The following is a 21296-nucleotide window of genomic DNA, read 5'->3' as shown; positions in this document are numbered from 1 at the left end:
CATAATTCCTTGGGTACTTGTGCCAACAAATTCTCTTTTCTCTACCATCGATAACATTTCTCTACATGGTAACTTATTTATCCGCTCAAAAACGGCCATGAATTGTGTGATCATCGGCTCAATCTCCTTCGCTCTGTGTCCTTTTTGTGACAATTAATGTAACATGCAGCGTTATATTCATGGATTGGTACATCAAGTCGCATTGTTGTGTAAATTTCACCTCCAATCCAATTCCCTCTCTACACATCCAAAGATCAACAGTTTCTACATTGATTTCCATACCAAGCGTATTTTCTACTTCATTTGCATAATTCACATTCCCTCATTCAAACATCATAATATGCCGTACAGTGTCGGGGTTTAACTCATTCTACAATATTTTCCCCCATAGTTTCATCGTGAGGCTCCAACCAACGTTTTATATCGGGAATTGTTTTTAACTCTGCCAAATTCTGCTCGGTTATCTCTCGGACATTTCTATCAAAAATGAAACTTTTCTTTTTTCCTTTACCTTTCAGATTTATGGTCTGGTCAGAAGGGGTCGCTGTTAATAACGGTGATGTTGAGGTTCACCCACTCTCGTACCGTTTTTCTTGTCATCTCGCCTGCGGGTGTTCTCCCAACCACTCTCTGTACTTGAGAATCCCTGCCCAGTCTTTGGTGATTTGGGCAGTCTCTCTTCCAATGTCCAGCTTTCCCGTATGTATTATGTCTACAGCCCACAGCCGTCACACACAGAAAATACTTTTTTGCCATCATGAACAATTCGAATCGTTAAACTCATTCACATTAACTCATTCAAACATGTCATGGTAACCATGGTGATCAGATACCTTGACCCGTGGTTCACACATTTGTCATACACACAGCTGGAACCATTTCTCTCCTGATGACCATCAGAAATGTACTGGCAAACCACCTTGTGCAATCACCAGTTGCCATGTTTTTCGCCTGGCATCCTCACCTGCCGGCATTTGCTTACACATACATGCTCAAGCATCCGTGTATCTGCCTGCAGTTATTCACATAATGAGCTACCTGCACTTGCATGCTCCAACATGCGGCGCCCTCCACCACATTTGCATAGCTTTTACCGTCAATTTTAAATCTTTCTCCATTTGTGCGAATTAGCACGTGAGATGCTCATTTCTCTGGAAATTTGATATGATATACATTGGCTTCGACTTAAATAAGTTCCAATGTCCTTCAGCTGTAAACTTCTGTCCTGGCACTTCACAAGCAAGGCACCAAACATCCCAAGGCGTGTCTCACCATGCCCAAAGCAAGCCATTGCTGGCACGCCAATAAACCACAAATTCCTGCCACAATCGACTGCAAAAACTCAAATCATGATACAATGATGCAACCAATCATGCTGATACAACCACCTGATTGTTTTGCTCAAAGAATTGTTGTTTTTCATGTTGATCACAGTGCACTTTGTGATCAACAGACAAAAATCGAACAATCCTTTCAGTTTCAATTCTACAACCAGTTTCTCACGAGCAGCCCCCACCTTTTTTTCCCCTTATTAGGCAAATCTCACACTGCCTGGCAAACAAGCAAATTCACAGCAGGGTATTTTCTTCCCCCTGCCCCATTTTTTTCATTATGGTTCGCTCCAGTGTATGGGAACAGCTGTTGCTTACATTTCTCTATTTAAGTGTAGATTCATTTTTTTCTTTTCTCGAAACCAAGCTAAAACTATATATTCTCTTTAAATAAGATCTTTACAATTTCAACAACCTCTCTACTGCATCCAGCACGATGACCTCATGCCTGGTCTGAAGGTCAATCGTCCCAGCAACCTACTTTGCATATACAAGCAAATATTGTGCATGCATCCTCGCTCTGCACTCAACTTTGTGTAGATTTCATTTTAATTCTCACGCTTGTAATCACAATGCAACCGCGTATGTGTTCGACACACACGTACCCATATGCTCAAACTATTTCAGAACACTTACTTAATATAAAAACCTCACATTAAATCACTTTTGTTCCATACGTGATGAATTAAATAATTCTGATGTTAATTTGTTACTGGTTTTCACATCCTTTGTTCATTCATTGGACACGCTCTCTCAGCTTCCATCTCAGCTGGTTTATTATGTTCAATATTTCCTCCCCATGCTCCCTGTGGAGGGAGAGGTGCTATTGCTGGCAACATCTGTACTTATTTAAGGGTAGCTTATGCATCTTTTAAACTCCCATTCATGCTCATGCTCTTCACCTGCTCCTCTCTTTTAAGGCTCTCTTCGGCCCACCTGCCACAGATTTTCCAATCAACTGGTTTTCGAGTTGTTTTTTTCTTCTCTCTCTTTTTTTTCTCCCTTCTCAAGTTTTCAATTCTGTCTTTATGAAATATTTGCTTTTTCTGTTCTGTCTGTCCACAACTTCACATCTTTTGAAGTTCTCGACCCAAATGTCTCATTCTTATACTCGGCCTTTGATCCGCTAGGAGCGGGCACATCGCCATTCCTTGCTTCACGATGCTGATTTCCATAACTACTTCAAAATCACTCCGAGCACTCATCAGCGCTCCTCTTTCTTTACAGCGATTTCTTTCCTTGCACCTATCTGCCTTCTCGACTCGGCGATTCTAATCTGATATGCAGTGCCTCGACGCTGTTTTACATAACTTGACAAACTCGTCTGCGCAACACTAATGCCCTCCACCTTGTGACATAAAGGCCTTTTTATTAAAACGTATCAAGATGTTATCCTGTCTTCCAATAGGCAGTTTCTTTACACTGTTTACACAACTTGATAAACTCATTTGTGCAACGCCTCCGCCCTCCAACTTGTGACTAGCTGCTTTTATATAAGCATATCAAGATGCTAGTCTGGGTAGTCTGCCTGGGAGAAACATGTGCTCCAACAATGATCTCGCATTTTTGGCTTCACCATTGTTCACTCATCACCAGGCAGAAGCCCCTTTACTCGGATGGAGGCTGTCGGTCCCATCCTCATCGCCAATTCTGTGAGAACAGTTTTAGCCACAGGAAACTATAATTCAATGCAAGCTGTTTATTCAGTGAAATACAAGAAACTCCTGTGCACAGAACGAAGGCCCTCGCTTGCGACATAGTTGCAGGCTGAAGACTTACTTCTACATCGAATATTGAGTGTGTGTGTATATATATATATATATATATATATATATATATATATATATATATATATATAGATATGTGTATATGTATATATGTATATATGTATATGTGTATATGTATATGTATATGTATATGTGTATATATGTATATGTGTATATATATATATACCGGGCGTAGTGGTGTGTGCCTGTAATCCGGCTACTCGGAGGTTTGGGTTGGAGGATCGCTTGAGGACGACAGCTCTGCACTGGGCCACGCTATGAGAGGGTGTAAGGCAGCCCGGAATCATGGCGAAACCCAAGCCTTATGCCTGTGTCGTAAGAGGTGACGAGGGTTGCGTCAGGAAGGGCATCCGGCGTAAAACCTATGCCAAATCACTATGCGGATCATAACGGATGATCCACTGTGGCGACCCCTAACGGGAGCAGCCGAATCACGAACAACTACATATATATATATATATATATATATATATATATATATATATATATATATATATATATATATATATATATATATATATATATATATATATATATATATATACATATGCAGTTTTACCACGGTATCAGATGGAAATTTGTGGACTTCAAATTTGCTAAATAGAGGGGTTCTGGTTTGTTTTACAGCCTCGGGGGGGGGGGGGGGTGGAGCTATGAGAGTCGTGTTTTGCCCTGCTGACGAGGATGGTCACCGGATAGATAAAGTTTTACAAGGTTGTTTACGACTAAATCAAAGAAATGTGTGTATTCTGCTCTTTACTAGCTTTCTCAGCATGTATATTAATTAAATTGTTTCTCAAAATACTAAACTAAGTTTATCTTGCATTTATACATTATTATAAATTCAATCGATAATTCAGTTTCCACAGTCTATCTATTAATCCTCACAATGTCATTTGTCACAGCAATCACCTCTTATTAACCCTTAGTTGATAAAATCCCAAACATACATGTACATTTACTCACAGGATATAGAACTTAATGTAACAGTAATTTTTAAAGTGAATCGATACCAAATTCAAGAAGTTTAAAATGGTATCACGATTAAGCTTTGTATTGATATCGTAATGACCTTTGAACAAAAGTTTAATTCCTGTAAAAAACGTGCTTGTATAGATAGTTATCACTCATGGAATGAGAGACTTTACACTTTCACAGAATTATATAGACTTTACACGTTTATGGAATGTTATAGACTTTACATGTTCATGGAACGATAGCCTTTACACATTCTGCGAACCCTTTACCGAAGGGCTTTCTCACACAGTTCAAGATGATTGGATTACAGTTCTACTTTTTATTCACAGGACTGTTATCGGACCCCGCTGTTTGCAGGTTCACTATTTGCTGACCCCACATATTTGCAGTTGATATAATGTGACCTGCTTCGACATTCTTGACCCTGTGCTTCGCGTATTCGCGTTTTTTTTTCTTCGTGTTTTTTTTTTCAGTTTTATACAGGCATATTCACGGTTTTTACAGCCGTATTAGTGGGGGGGGGGTTATTGCGGTTTTGCAGGATTTTTTGCCAGCGTATTTGTGGTTTTCATGGAATTTTTTGAAATTTTTCCCTTATGAATCATGAATTGCTGGGAATCTATCCACCTTTTTCCCATTGAAACAATGCCCTGATTGATATTTGCGGATTCGACATTTGCGGCATTTTCCAGGAATGTATACCCCACGAATAGCAGGGTCCGGCAGTATTTCAATAGGTCAGAGGAAAATATCAATAAAACGCAAGTGATGAACCACAATCTTCAGAATTGTAAGATAAACGTTGGTAGGACAATAAGATGTTCAATAAATTATCAGAGTGCAAAACGAATTTGAATTCCAGACACACAAAAGCCAAATTACGAGGTCTGACCATTTCCAGATCAAGGGTGTCATTTTACAGTGAGCCTTACAGCAACACAGGTATTACATTTGAAGTCACATCATCTTCAGCTGCTTGTCTGAATGCACATGGAATTGCATGAAGCGACATTGACTGCCACTCGTTTACCTGTAATTTTGTTCTTCATTTTTGTTAACTCGTACTCAAGTTGGAGAACTGACTTATTCGTGTTTTATTTCCATCTACATGTCATCGATCACTGACTGGGCTGTTGTAATTCAGAAGACAATGGGTTTATGTGGCGGGCAACACTTGTTTACAGAACATGTTGTATAATCACAATGATGGGACTTCACTCTGTGCTGACGTCCAGTGGGTCCCAAACAGAAAATGTTTGTAGTAGGAAGATTAAAATGTGAAAAATCCCCCCCCCCCAAAAAAAAATCCAAAAAATGAGGAAGTTTGTGGACTAGGAACAAAACCTCACCGTACGCTGTTTGCTCTTTTATTTTTGGTCCACAATTGGTGGAGTAGAGAACTTTCTACAATTTGTTTTTTGGCTGTATCGTTTTCTGAACAATTGATAATCCCAAGTGTATTAACCTCATGATACAGACACATACATGTCGAGATCAAACCTCCTTAATGTTGTGGGTATACCAGGAAGCAAGTGCCACACCAGCTGTTGCAAGGTACATCCTGACCAACAGAAAATGCTTGCCACAAATTAACCTCTCTGTGGTACACAGTTCTGGAAGTAGTCAGGAACAATTTTAAATTAAAAAAAGGCTCTCCTGGCTAAACATTTGCATCAGCTCCACCTATTAGCCATGAGTTTAACAGACCTGCAACCCTACTTCCCAGAGGAATTGCACTGAGCCAATACTGGGAAGAAAATTTAATTCTCAATTTCAGAGATTAGTCCACTATGGAGAAGCTCAACTCATGCTGAATATGCAGAGCCCATGCAACTACAAAGTCAGAACCTTTAATAATAATAATTTTTAAAATGTGCATATATATATATATATATATATATATATATATATATATATATATATATATATATATATATATATATATATATATATATATATATATATATATATATATATATATATATCAAACCTTATTGTCGTATTACTCGGAAAAAAAAAAAGTGTGTGAGATTATTTATATATATATATATATATATATATATATATATATATATATATATATATATATATATATATATATATTTATATATATATATATATATATATACACACACACACACACATGTGTTTTTTTTTTTCTTTTTAGGTTCTTCTGAATAAGCAGTTGCATAGGCTCAGCCTATTCAGCATGAGCTGAGCTTCTCCGTAGTGGACTCATCTCTGGAATTGATTTTATTTTTGGTCAGGAATATATATATATATATATATATATATATATATATATATATATATAATATATGCCTGGTGTTGGCTTAATGGTTAAGGTAGTGGGCTTGGGATCCTAGGGTCCTGAGTTCAAATCCCGCTCAGCTGTTGAATTAACACCAGGTGGGGTTGACTCTGCCTGTCATCCTTCCGAGGTCGGCAAAATGAGTGCCAGCATGCTGGTATACTGTGTCGGAGTGGCGACCCGTCCAGGATTGTTCCCAATAGCCAAGGAGACTGCTTCGGCGGCACCAACGCTCTGCACAGAGTATGGTCCTAATGGATGGATATATATATATATATATATATATATATATATATATATATATATATATATATATATATATATATATATACATACAACCCGTCTCTTCGCTGACAGGTCAATATGGGGGGAGGCAGAGAGGATAAAGGGAAGTTGTGGGGAGAACAACACCGCACCAAACGTTGCTATTCAGAGAGAGAGAGAGAGAGAGAGAGAGAATCAGAACAGCTGCACACACAATGACACTTCAGAGTTTGGAAGTAATCCTCTGGAACATCTTCAAAAACTTTGATATTCCAAGTCCAAAAAAATTTGTGGGAAAATGAACCAAAATAAATCACTGAAAACATTCAAGTACCACTCACGTACGACCTTATGTTTCCATCGGATGTGAACATCGAAAACAAACATTGCAACCAGATAGCATACTTTGGTGCAAAAAAAAGGAGAAGAATGCATTGCTAATTGAGGTGTTAATACTGGTGATTTTGGACCAACGATGCAGAAATCAAGAAAATGACTAAATACCAAGATCGCAAGCATGAAGTGAAAAGATCCTGGAAGCTGAAGAATGCCAAAGTTGTCGTGATGCCACTGAAGAATGCCAGTGATGACGAAGAACCTCACAGAGATATTAAACACCATCCCTGGGGATATCACTACAGTTGGAATCAAGCCTGGGCTCAGGAACGACCCTCAGAAAAAAACTTTCATTGCATGAAAACTTCACAGCTTGATCTGTGGATTGTGACCCCTGACCGAAATGAAGGTGGAGACTTTGAGCCCACCCTGGGAGGACTCCATTCCACATTCTGAAACCCTTTATGTAGACACACACACACACACACACACACACACATACACACATACACACATACACACATACACACATACACACACACACACACATATACACACATACACACATACACACATACACACATACACACATACACACACACACATATACACACACACACATACACACATACACACACACACACACACACACACACACACACACACACACACACACACGACAGTGGATACTTTGGAAGGGATCCGTTCCACCTTCTGAAATTTACATTCAAAAGAAACTTTACCTTGGTCCCGGTGTCAAGAAAAAAAAAAGCCTCTCAACTTGCAGCAACAACAAAAAATTATCTTTGCTTGCAGAAACTACCGACTATTAATATATTGGTTGAACTACAATGGTATATTTATATAATTGTCCAAAAAAAGGACCCTTGTGGAGTGTGCCATTCTGGATTGTCAAAGCAGGTTCTGAAACACGACGTTTCACTCAATGAATTTACACTTTTTTGCACATTCCATAATTTTTTTTCACTCAATATAATCGTCCGAAGAGTATAAATAGTTAAATTTATTGCTACACTTAAATATATACAACAGAGTATAAAAATCGCTAGTTTGTTAAAATTTAGTATTTCACTCCAGATTTTGAATTATTTTGATCACCAGATCCGATTCTCAAATCAGATGTAATATTTCCATGATATACTTGAATTGGTCTGTGAGAGTAGATCGTGTTTCCAAATCGAGGCAATTGGCTGAACAAAATGATGGCTGAAAACTCCAGCAACCACAGAGTGCTGAGCAAGATGGCGACACGCCATCTTGGTAAGGCTTATTCTTCTTTTTTTTGCAAAAGGCACCCCCTATATTATCTTCAAAAGTTGTGTTTTAATTAACCCAAACACCCAATTTTCACTCTTTCACTTCCTTGGAGTTTTCTTAGTATGCATGCGAAGTTTCAGGCTGATCGGTTTTATAGTTTTTGGAGTTGTGGAGGAAACACACACATACACATACACATACACATACACATACACACATCCTTTTATTAGTGTTTGTGTGTGTGTGTATATATGTGTATATATGTGTATATATATATATATATATATATATATATATATATATATATATATATATATATATATATGTGTATATATGTGTATATATATATATATATATATATATATATATATATATATATATATATGTCAAGATCGAGTTCTGTCCACACCGGTCTTGGGTAAAGAAGTTTATTACATATCAAACATATGCGCATATGGGAGTGGCAAGGAACGCACACTAGTTCGCATGGACAAACTCTGAAAAGCTCAGCTTCAGCTCTGTAACTATACATTTTTACTCTGACCCCTGTGTGACTGTTTGTGCACAAATGTTAAGCAAGACTAAACTTGTGGTACATCCATTTACTATTTCAAGCCCCTGTGGTGAATAGTTCAAGGAAAGGTCGCCCCTCTTTCCCAGCTTATCTTCCACCAGATTGACGTTCTCCCACACTCAGTGGTCACCACCCACATGTTGTTGTGCCCTAAGGGCTGGTAAGCCCAGCTGTGTGACATTTCACAAGCAATCCCTTGAGCTGATCAGAGAAAACAAGATTATCTGTTCCACATTTCCATTATGCAACACTGGGAAAACGTTGATGACGTAAGACACATACAGTGTCGATATATATATATATATATATATATATATATATATATATATATATATATATATATATATATATATATATATATATATATATATATATATATATATATATATATATATATATATATATATATATATATATATATATATATATTATAAAAAAAGATAATCTGCATTGGTGAAATTTTATAAACTGAGATCGTGTGAAAAATACACCATTTTAAAAGAACCGCAATTGACATTTCGGGCAAAGCTCTTCGTGTTTTTTTTTTTTTGACGAAGGAACCAAAACTTCAACTGCAATGTATAATGAAGTAAGTATGAACAAGTGTGTGAATAATTAATGAATTGTTGAGTACTTCTGGTTCTGGGTTTGGAGCATTGGCAGGTCTTCTTGGGGGCTCCCTGCTGATGATCTCAAAGTTAAGTTTCCGGTCGTTATCTGTCCCGTTTTAACTGTTTATATTCTCACCGACATGCTACTGTGTGTTCCTAGTTCGGTTTTGTTTCAAAAATCTTGCTATTTTGTGAAATTTTGTCAAACTTGTCTTACTGGGTGCTTGAGGCCTATCCTTGAGGCTTGAGGCCTACCCTTTGTTCCCCCCTGTGTACAATCGTGTTTATCTGTTTTTTTCTCCCCATTATCTTCAATTTCTATCTTTCCCACTTTCATAACGTCTCCATCCCAACAAATCACTCTGTTTCGTATGTAAAAAAAAAAAATAATAAAAAAATCGCGACCTTTCTCCGATTCTTCTTCTTCTTCTTCTTCTTCTTCCTCTTCTTCCTCTATTTTTTTTTTTTTTTTCTACAACACTTCCACGACCTAATCTGTTGAAAACTCTCTCAAACATTAATAATAAGAATAAAAACGATCTCTTTTAATGCTTCATCTTCCTCTTTCACACGTGTGGTACTCTTTATTGTTTACTACTGGCTAGGTGTGGGTACCTCTCTCACCTGTCATGGCACCTCAGCAAAAGCTTTCTGCGACTCATTGGGACTGACTCAATCGGTCAACTTCCCTACCCGGATCTCAACCAATGGTACTCCATCTCTTCTGGATCTGATTTTGACAAATTTCCCTGACAATATCTGCTGCTCTTTCTCCGCTCCAATCGCTTCTTCTGATGTCAAAGTGGACATCTCTCTGGATATTAGCAGAGAACCACCTCACCGCCGTCGAGTCTGGCATTTCACTCAAGCCGACTGGCAGGGTCTCCAAGCAGCCCTCAAACTTATAGACTGGTTTCCTATCGCTACTTTCTCCGACATCAACTCATCCTGGGAATTCTTTCAAAGAAACTTGCTCTCCCTCATGCACAGATTTGTCCCCTCTCGTTTTCAGTTGTCCTACCCTTCCTCCCGCCCTTGGTTCACTGAAGCTTGTGGTGAGGCAGTTGTCCTGAAACAACTTGCCTTTGCCTCATGGAAAGCAAACCCAACTGAGGGTAATCTCAGTTCCTTCCATAAAGCTCGGAACAAGTGTGTATCTACCCTCAGGAGAGCCAGAAAACAACATCTTTCTAATCTCAAGTCTGAACTTTCAAACCTCTCTCCCTCTTCAAAATCCTGGTGGCATCTAATCAAATCTGTTTCTGGTGTATGTTCCCCCTTCATCCCTCCCTTACCTCAAATGGCATCACTGCTGATACCGCACGTGAAAAGGCTGAATGTCTAAACTCGGTGTTTGCAGCTAAATCTTTTGTCCAAAACCCATCACTTTCTCGACCCACCTTACCCATTTGCACCCAACTGTCCCTGGACTCTGTGTCCTTTTCTCCTGACAAGGTGGAGAGCTTGTTTTCAAACCTCGACTCAGATTCTGCAACCGGTCCAGACGGCATCAGCCCACGTGTCCTCAAAGCCTGCTCTTCTGCTCTTGCTCACCCTCTGTTCTGTTCACCCTCTCATTTGCTCAAGGCCATCTGCCATCTGCTTGGAAATCAGCAAACATCACTGCCCTGCACAAAAAGGTGCAAAAACAGATCCCTGCAACTACAGACCCATCAGCCTTCTACCAATCATCAGCAAGGTGAGGGAATCCATCATCACTTCAGACATCAAATCCTTCCTCTTCTCCAATGGCTTGATTTCTGATCATCAATTTGGTTTCAGACCAGGTCACTCTACCCTGGATATGCTGCTTCTGCTCTCCCAACAATGGATGGAAGCCCTCAATGCCAGACAGGAAATCCGATCCGTATCCCAGGATACATCACGTGCTTTTGACACAGTCTGGCACCCTGCCCTGCTCACCAAACTCTCTTCTTATGGTATCCAAAGCCATCTCCACTCATGGCTCGCAGACTTCCTCTCCTGTCGCAGTCAACGTGTGGCCCTAAATGGAGTTCTTTAATCCCCCTTCCTGTCCAGACTGGAGTTCCTCAAGGTAGCGTTCTGGGCCCTGTTCTTTTTCTGGTTTTCATCAATGATCTCTCTGACTCTCTGGAAAATCCTCTATATTTCTTTGCTGATGACTCCACCCTCTGCCGTAGCATCGGTCATCCCTCAGACTGGCAAGCAGCAGCTTCTTCGCTCTCTGCTGATCTGGATAAAATCACAAACTGGTCCAACATGTGGAACATGTCTTTCAATCCAGACAAATCTCACCTCTCACTATGTCTCTTCGAAAGGACCGTTTAGAACCCCCCCCCCCATCCACTTTCTCAACAATCCTCTGGAAGAAGTCCTTTCTTTCAAGCTTCTGGGTCTCACTATGTGCCATGACCTTTCCTGGGAAAGGCACATTTCAAACCTCGCCTCCAAAGCCAGTCACCGACTGGGAATCCTCTGTCGTGCAAGGTCCTTCCTCGGCCTACCTGAGCTCCTGACCACTTACAAAGCTTTTGTCGGCAGCCTGATGGAGTACTGCTCTCCCCTCTGGGCTGGTGCTCCTGCCTCCCACCTTTCTCGGCTTCACACTGTAGAAACCAAGGCATTTCGGATCATTGGCATCTCCCGCAATGAGGCTGAGTCTTTGGGCCTCTCACTCAAACACCGCAGGTTGGTCGGTGGTCTTTCTGTCTTCTACCGTCTCCTCTCCAGCCTCGCCTCCCCTGCTCTCTCTGAAATTTGTCCCCACCACATTTCCACAGTGCGCTCAAGGTCCGCCAACAACCCCCTTCTGGTAAAACTCCCAAAATCACGAATCGCTGCTCACCTTCACTCTTTCATTCCTCTTTTTTCCTGCCTTTGGAATAAACTCCCTCACTATATTTCTTCCCATTCTTCCCTCCAGACCTTCAAAACAGCTGTTCACCACCACCTCTTATTGTCCCCCATCCAAATCCTCAATGTTTTCTTCCCCCGATAATCCACCCAAGCCCACCTCCTTCAAATTCCCTGCTTTCCTTCCCGAAAGTCCCTGTAATGTCCATCTTCTATTCCCCATGTTCCCCGCCCCATCCCTCTCCCTTCCACAGATCTCCAAATGTCTCTGTTCCCCACGATTTTGTCCTTCCCACTCCCTCTCCTCCTGTCTCATACCCTCCCCCCCCTTGATGTGAGTTGTGTGTTAGCTCTCATACGAGCCTCAACAAGGTATATAAAAAAATGGAAGAATCCGGAATGTAACAATGTTTCCCTGAGGGTGGATAGTTCCAAGGTGAAAGAAGACTTTCTCCTCCAAGCGCTTTCGATCCATATCACTAGAGCACGCCTTAATAACACACATGCGTGAAAATCATCCTTGGTATGATGAGCAAGGTCAAAATGTGCAACTACTCGTAGACCCGTTGTGTTTAAACTTATAGATCTTAAATGTTCCGTCACTCTGTCAGCCAAGCTTTGTTTGGTTTACCAATGTAACTTAGGCTCCAGTGTTTACATGACAAAGCATGTGATGTTTGCGGAAGTACATTTGAAGTGACCTTTGAACCGGGCGTAGTGGCGTGCGCCTGTAATCCGGCTACTCGGAGGCTTGGGTTGGAGGATCGCTTGAGGACGGGAGCTCTGCGCTGGGCCGTGCTATGAGAGGGTGTAGGGCAGCCCGGATTCATGGCGAAACCCAATCCTTATCCCTGTGTCGTAAGAGGCGACCAGGGTTGCGTCAGGAAGGGCATCCGGCATAAAACCTATGCCAAATCGGTATGCGGATCATAACGGATGATCCGCTGTGGCGACCCCTAACGGGAGCAGCTGAAAGATGAACAACATTTGAAGTGACCTTTGAAATGCCATATGCCTCTTGGCCCTCTAATAGTGTCATGTGACACAACATGGTGACAAGTTTTACATCTAGGGCAATTACAAGGTTTTGTTCCCGATCGTTCTACTCCAACATCACTGGAAGGATAACAGGAATGAACCAAATTGTTCCTCAGACTTGTGTCTTTCTTGTACGCCACCAGAATAGGATTGTCACCAAGAAACTTACAAGCGATTTCATCGGTCAAGAGAAGATTCAAGTTCTCTCTGACAGATCTGACAACACGGCTTGTTGTAATGTTGTCGGTCATCTTCAATGGAATACGATGAAGGAAATTCTTTTACTTTTCAATCATTGCCTCTTGGTGAGAAACCCGTGAGGCCTTACATCTGGCTTCATGAATAGTGGTGATGGGGTGACCTCTATTTTTGAAAAAAATTATTGTGCCCAGATATGAAGTGTCGTCATTGCCGCAAATACTTCGTAAGCGAAGAAGCTGAGAATATGGTGTGGAATTTTTGCACGATGGCAGATAAGATGACTCGTACATTAAATATGAATGAGTGTCAGTCAGCTTATAGGAAACATCCTTGCAAAATTTCTCTGCTTCAAAAGAAATGCTGATGTCCAAAAAATCCACACAGGTGTCTCATACGACAAGTGTGCTGCAGGGATGGGTGATAACATAATTTAAGAAATCTTCCACCTCACCCTGAGAAGAATACATATATATATATATATATATATATATATATATATATATATATATATATATATATATATATATATATATATATATATATATATATATATATCAAGGTTTTTGCGGTTTGGATGATACATTGTAATTATTACCTTTTTAACTAAAAAGGCCTCCCTCATAAGGAGTGTCATGGGGAAAAATATTTTTTTTGCATACCATGTTAGGGCGAACACACAGAACATATCACAAGGCAGGAGACAAGAGGGTGGGAGATAGAAGCACAAACTAGTAGGGAACAAAGACGAGAGGAGATCTGTGGAAGTTAGAGGGAATGGGGTAGGGAACATGGGGTATACAAGATGGACACTACAGGGACTTTTAGGATGGGAAGCGGGAATTTGAAGGAGGTGGGTTTGGGGTGGATTAACGGGGGGTAGAAAAGATCGAGGATTTGGATGGGGGAAGATAAGAGGTGGTGGTGAACTGCTAAGTTGAAGCCTGGAGGGAAGAAAGGGATTGTACAGAGTGCGGGAGTTTATTCCAAAGGCGGGAAAAAAGAGGAATTAATCAAGTGATTCTTGATTTTGGCAGTTACACCAGAATGGGGTTCTTGGTGGACCTTGAGCACCCTGCGGAAATGTGGGGGGGGGGGCAGATCACAGACAGAGTGGGTGGGGTTTCGAGGCCAGAAAGGAGGCGGGAGAAGACAGACGGACCACCGATCTGCCTGCGGTGAGAGACCCAAAGAATCAGCTTCATAGTGGGAGATACCAATGATCCTGAAAGCCTTGGTTTCCTCAGTGTGAAGTCGAGCTGGGTGTAACCCAAAGTGGTGAGCGGTACTCCATCAGACGGCGGATGAAAGCTTTGTAAGTGGTCAGGAGCTCAGGTGTGCCAAGGAAGAACTTTGCACGATGGAGGATGCCCAGTCGGCGACTGGCTTTGGAGACCAGCTTGGAAATGTAGCTTTCCCAGGAAAGATCATGGCAGATAGTGAGGTCCAAATGGTTGAATGAAAGGACTTCTTCAAGGGGATTGTTAAGAAAGTAGATGGGGGGGGGGTTCCAGATGGCCCTTTTGGAGAGACATGGTAAGGGTGTGAGATTTATCAGGGTTGAAAGACATGTTCCAAGTGTTGGGCCGTTTTGTGATTTTATCCAGGTCAACAAAGAGTGAAGAGGGTGCTGCCTGCCAATCAGAGGGATGAGAAATGGTGGAGGGTGGAGTCATCAGAAAAGAGATAAAGAGGGTTTTCCAGAGAGTCGGAGGATCATTGATGAAAACCAGAAAAAACACAGGGCTAAGAACACAACCTTGAGGAACTCCAGCGTGACAGACCTAATCCTATTGAAGAGTGGTCCAGTTGTATGACCATGCATCTTGACCCTTCAGGATTAGGATGTGTGTGTTTGACCATTTACTTCGGGCTGAGGGGATTGTGTATACTCGTGGGACAGTCTTATTGGACTGTGTACTTTGGCCATGGGGTCAAGGTCTACGTCACAAGCCGTTTAAATGTTTTAACTTTTTTTAAACCTTTATTTATATAAAAAGGCATACCTCATCAAGCGATGTGCAACAAGCCTGAAACGCGTGTTTGTGGATGTCCCCGCTCTGGGGTGGACGAGTTGATATCATTTTTAATTTGATTCTCTTCCTGATCAGTAATGGCTGCAGTACAATCCTACTGGGATGTAGGGGGCTGTTTGTCCGCTAAGCTCATGCTTCGTCGGCAGAGCCAGAAGAGCCTTTTTAAAATTCATATATATTTTATTCCTGGTGTTCCGTCTCAGAATTCTCTGTAAATATGTCAAACACTTGCTTGCCATAAAAGCATCATAACACTCATTCACTCTGTTAATTGTTTCAGTGGAGTGCTTATTCTCCCTCGTCCTCTTCCTCTTCCTATTTATTTTCTCCCTTTCTGAAGCTCAAATTAATTTCCTCCCTATCAATCTTGTTGTGAATGGCACACCTTGCAGCATTGTCATCGCACCTAAAGTTCTCTTGCCATGTCATCACAGACATGTCCCATTGTTGCATCCCTGCAGGTTTGAACATCTGCATTGAGCTGGTGTGTGAACGAACCCCTCCGTTGGTTCTTCTTTGCTCTGTTTCTCTGTGGTCTATTTTGCTCTCCATTGGCTACTGACACTGACAGCTTGATCCGATTAAGAGCAAACTGTAGGCATGGAAACATTCAATCAGAAAATATCTTCAACTCGTATTATCTTATCCATGGGTTTCTCAAAATTCCAGCATTGTTCATCATATCTGATGGTTATATTTGATATTACATGCTGTTTTCAAATGCTTCGGAGGCTTTGAAAAGGGAAAAGGATGCTTGATGAGGGCAGTGAAAATATATAATTTAATTTATTGAATTACTTTTGATCACTTGTGTTACATACAACATGTTATGCCACTTAAGACCCTGCTCCTAAGATTGAATTAGTCCATTTATTTGGTATGATCACGTGCTTGATGGGACTTGACGTGCTCAACAGAAAGCTCAGATTGATCTTAAGAGATATTAAATTATCCGTTCAATAAAGTCACATGTAAATTCATTGCACAGATTTGAATGAAGTTGATATAGTTATGTTTGAATCCTGAATATATATATATATATATATATATATATATATATATATATATATATATATATATATATATATATATATATATATATATATATATATATATATATATATTTTTCCAAACGATCGCTTTTTGAGCATGGAGGTTGGTTGTACTGATATAATTTTTCAAGTATCTCACCCAGTACTTTCAGAGTTCAAGTGCAATATCCTAGAAGGACTAAATTAATAAGATTGATTCAATAATTGCATCTCACCTTTCTTGTCTCACCTGGGTTCGAATCTCCTGACCCAGCTATAAACTGTCACCCTGGTGTTTCACAAGTTGGATGAGGCATCAGTGTGCTAACTATCCATTGGATGGAAGTTAACTCGTTTACTCTTCAGGGCGGGTCCTCCGGCTTATCGCCGGCATCCTGTACAAATTACAAATTCCTGCCACAGTCAAATGTCAGGCCTCTCTAGCCGGTTCATGAAACACTTGCGTCAAAAACGAGCCGACAAAAAGATCTGAATAATTGGGGACAATAAAAGCAGGAGTGGAGTTAAAGAATTGCTTCACGTGTTTGGCCACCCAGGGTAATTAATCAACAGACCCAGGGTCGAACAGCAGAACATGGGTGCAACATGCCCTGACTCTGTTCATTGTGATCTGGACATGTAAGAATCCAAGAGCCATTAAGTATTTAAGGAGTGTTGTTTTGAATATCAGCTGAATGGACCATGGGTCACTTTTCTATAGTTATTTTTAATGCTCCCATGCTTTCTGCTTGGTATTTGTGATAAGTGATGTGTCATTGTTGTTAATTTTTGTACATGTTCAAGGGTACACCGATGCAGCTTTGTTTGCATTGGACTTTTCAGTCCCTTTAGTTTTACCTGCAATATCTCAGGCTTCTCGTGGAGCTTGCACAATATAACACATGCAGAATAAGGGCATCATGAGACGTTAATGCACCTTTAAATGAATTACTACGACAGTTAGGAGACAATGGTCAAATCAACACAGTCCATGTGATTTCAACCTGAAGTCTCAACATCAAGTGTCACATACTCAGATGCTAGCACCAACCAGGTGTTCCTTTTTTCCTGGAATATCTAAAGCACACTGTAAAACAAATTCAACAAGTAAAAAAGACATAAAATGTTATAGCCCCTGTTGTTTTAGTAATTTTGCTGCATGGAGTTAAAGGGCTAGCCCATATTTATGAACAACAAAAATGGTCGCCAGTTTACCAGTCGGCCATCTTTGATCAGATCGCAAAATAAAGTAAGGTGGACATGTATGCCATCATCTACTGTGCTTGTGCTAAGTTTGAACAAAATGGGACCATGCATATCTGATAAATGGTTGGGGACACATTTAAGTAAAGATAATATGCTACCGGTCGGCCATCTTGTATCTGATCTCAAAAAAAAAATGATGTGCATATGTAAGCCATCATTTGTTATGTGTGTGCCACGTTTGAACAACATCGGTAAATGCTTGTCAGAGAAATGATATTGAGGACGTGTTCAACATCGGGTTTTTGACAACTAAAATGGCTGCTCGTCTACCAGTCAGCCAACTTTGATCAGATCGCAAAATAAAGTTAGATGCAAGTGTATGCCATTGTGTACTGTGCTTGCGCCAAGCTTGATAAAAATTGGACCATGTATGTTGAAGAAATGGTTTGGGGACACGTTTAAGTAACAAAATGGCTACCAGTCTGCCATTGTGGATCTGATCTCAAAAAAAACAAAACGACGTACATATGCAAGCCATCATTTGTTTTGTGTGTGCCAAGTTTGAACAACATCGGTAAATGCTTGTCCGAGAAATGGTTGATGACATTTTCAACATTAGGTTTTTTTTTACAGCTAAAATGGCCGTCCGTTAGCTATCTTAGATCTGATCTAAAAAAAAAAATGATGCTTATGTGAGCTATCATTTATTTTGTGTGTGCCAAGTTTGAACAACATCGGTAAATACTTGTTTGAGAAATGGTTGAGGACGTGTTCAACATCAGGTTTTTAAAAACTAAAATGGCCACCAATCGGCCATCTTGGATCTTATCTCAGAAAAAAACATGTGCATATGTAGACCATCCTGTCTTGTCTTTGTGCCAAGTATGAATAAAATCGGTCCATACATGTCTGAGATATGGTTGTGGACGCGCATGCACAGATGCACACGGAAATCGAGACTTAATACAGAAACCCCCGTTTCGGACTAAGTCCATGGGAGCTAATAAAATAGGACCCCTGGACCCTGGCCTAATGTTGGAACCAAACTTGGGTGGCATTCTGACTGGTAGGTCTGGAGAAGAAGATTTTTGAAGGTATTTACTAAGTCAGCCATTTTGATCGACTTCAAGTCATGTGACTGGAACCAGCTTTGCAATCCCCATTATCAGTCAGGAGCGGTGCAAATGCAGTGCACCTTGCTGCCAAATTTCAGCCACATTGGCCAGTGGTTTGGCAAGAAAAGTCGAAATAGGAGACAGATTTATGGAAGGACGGACGGACAGACAGACTAGACGAACAGTACATGATGACAATACCTTATCTGGAATTCCAATTCCAGATCTGCTAACTTAATAGTTCATAGAGCACCTTACCCCATGCTCTCTTTAGAAACAAGGACATTGGCAGGGTCTCCAAATGGAAATTTTATTGGCTGTGATGATGTAAAAGCCATAATATTGTTGCGGCTTCGGGGTCAAGGGGGTACTACGAGGGAGAGGATGTCCCTAGTTTATCCCCAGACTCACCAGGAGTTGAGGCCATCGCACACAAATACGTTTGTGTCGCGGCGGGTTGCTAATCGACCACGAATGCCGATAATTTAACCACGTGACTCGGTGTCCTCTGTCTGACTACAGTTTAACTGGGCACATGCGGTCACCATATCAGGGAATCGCTCCCTCAATGCGTACTTGCGTTACTTACCATAGCAAGTGCAGCTGAGCCGAGCTGCCAAGTACGCACCGGCTAATAAGCAAATTTTTGGGGTATAACTTCCCGGCTATGCTAATATACGGACCATGCTTGACCAACAGAGGAAAAGACAAAAAGGATCTGGGTACTTTTATACGGAGCAAATTTATTTTAACAAGGCGAGGAAAATAATGTGGCACAGTAATGGGTTTACTTGCAAAGACGTACAGCAGGTGAGAGCAAGGAATTGGTGGGTGTGACAAAATAAATGGCAAATATTCACAAAAGAAGACGCAGTGCAGAGTTTCCCGATAAACTTATAGTCATAACTTAAGCTATACATGACAGGTGCCATCACACGCACACACGCACACACCCAAGGAAAATTTGAGGGAGCCCACAAAGAAAGACAGTTAAAGTGTAGTGACCACTTGGTACCTGGCATGGTCGGCGAACCGGTGCAACCCAATCGTTTTGGGAGGAAAACTGAGGGTGTCTATGGTGTGGGAGTGAGAGGTGCAAATGCAGTGCAGCATGTCTTGCAGCATGGTGTGAGAGGTGTGAATCAGTAATGCTTTCTTAGTTCGTGCATCTTCCGTGGATGAGACATCGATGGGAGAGAAAGATGCATGAGAGAAGGACTTTTACAGAGATGTGTGAGGATCTGTAAATGTGAATATTGGCTGAGCGTCGATGAACCGGGGCTGGTCCCAGCCCATCTTAGCAATAGCTTGCTCCATCCCGCTGTCCTCGCTTCCCTCTCCGCTCGGTTTCACTGGTTCGTGACAAAATTCTGCTGGACAGAGGAGAGATCTTGGATGACCACCTCGTGGAGCCGTGATGAGACAAAGACAGAGACAGACATAGCGAGCTGAGTTGCTCCTTTTATGGAACCTGAGCAAGGGCGGAGCTCAGAATCACATCAAATGGTTTGGTGGGCATTTCCGAGCTCCCCCATCAGCGCATAGCAGTCGCCCCAAGCCGTAGCCACGCCTCGCCAGCCTTTGGAATCTAAAATGGCTCCAGTCACCCTTGAACTTGGCCATGCGTCAGAATTCCATAATTAACATTGGACGAGAGTCTTCGAGAGCGCACTCTGGCCCCGATCATGCTCTGGACTCAATTTGAGCATGGCTATTTGGAGAAACCCCAGAGCTATCCGTACAACTTCAAATGAACCACAGCGCACGCTTGCGCATTGATTTACATGCCGAAACACCCGATTCTCATTGTCCTCATTCCTTTGGCATCCTCTGAGACTGTGGTGAGTGTCCAAGAGGTTGATGGCAGTTGTGGTGGTTATAGGGAGGTGAGGGAAGCGTCGTCATGTTTGTGTTGAAGATATTGGGGTAGGTGGTGGTAGGTTGTTATGGAGGAGGTTTTTAGAAGACCTTTGTAGTGGATATGGTGAGTGTGTATATTATATGCAGTACACGTTATTCTGTTGTCTACGAATGTTCTAGTAATTTAGATGAACATACACTTGATATTTGGCCTGGTTGTGACTTCTGTACAAATTACACAATCAATCTCGGATTAATAAATAAATGTTTCTTCTTCATCTTTTCATCTCATAAAAGCCTTCCACATGAGCCTCAACCCATCCTCCAGGTTATCTACATTGGACCACCTTGATGTGGACGTTTTCTCTCACGAAGGTACGGCTTTCTTGATGAATTTAATTGGATTAGTCACACACACCTTCTGTGAATGTATGCCCATTTGCACTTGTGCACACTCCTTGGCCAAATCATACAGCAATACCACTTTTATCAAGCAGTGAGCTTGTT

The 21296-nt window shown here is 41.1% G+C and overlaps 1 protein-coding gene and 1 pseudogene across 1 annotated transcript in view; both read left to right on the top strand.

Moving 5' to 3' along the window:
* The window catches only part of ADGRA1 (adhesion G protein-coupled receptor A1), a 522543-nt gene that overhangs the window by 395579 nt on the left and 105668 nt on the right, over nt 1–21296 (top strand). The window lies entirely within an intron of this gene.
* LOC147033807 (signal recognition particle RNA) lies at nt 13013–13153 on the top strand (annotated as a pseudogene).

This window comes from Eptatretus burgeri, chromosome 1 (genome assembly GCF_056783735.1).
Source record: "Eptatretus burgeri isolate ZD-2024b chromosome 1, Ebu_testis_v1, whole genome shotgun sequence".
Taxonomy (NCBI): domain Eukaryota; kingdom Metazoa; phylum Chordata; class Myxini; order Myxiniformes; family Myxinidae; genus Eptatretus; species Eptatretus burgeri.
The sequence above is the reverse complement of the archived record's forward strand: the minus strand, read 5'-3'. Positions and strand labels throughout refer to the sequence as shown.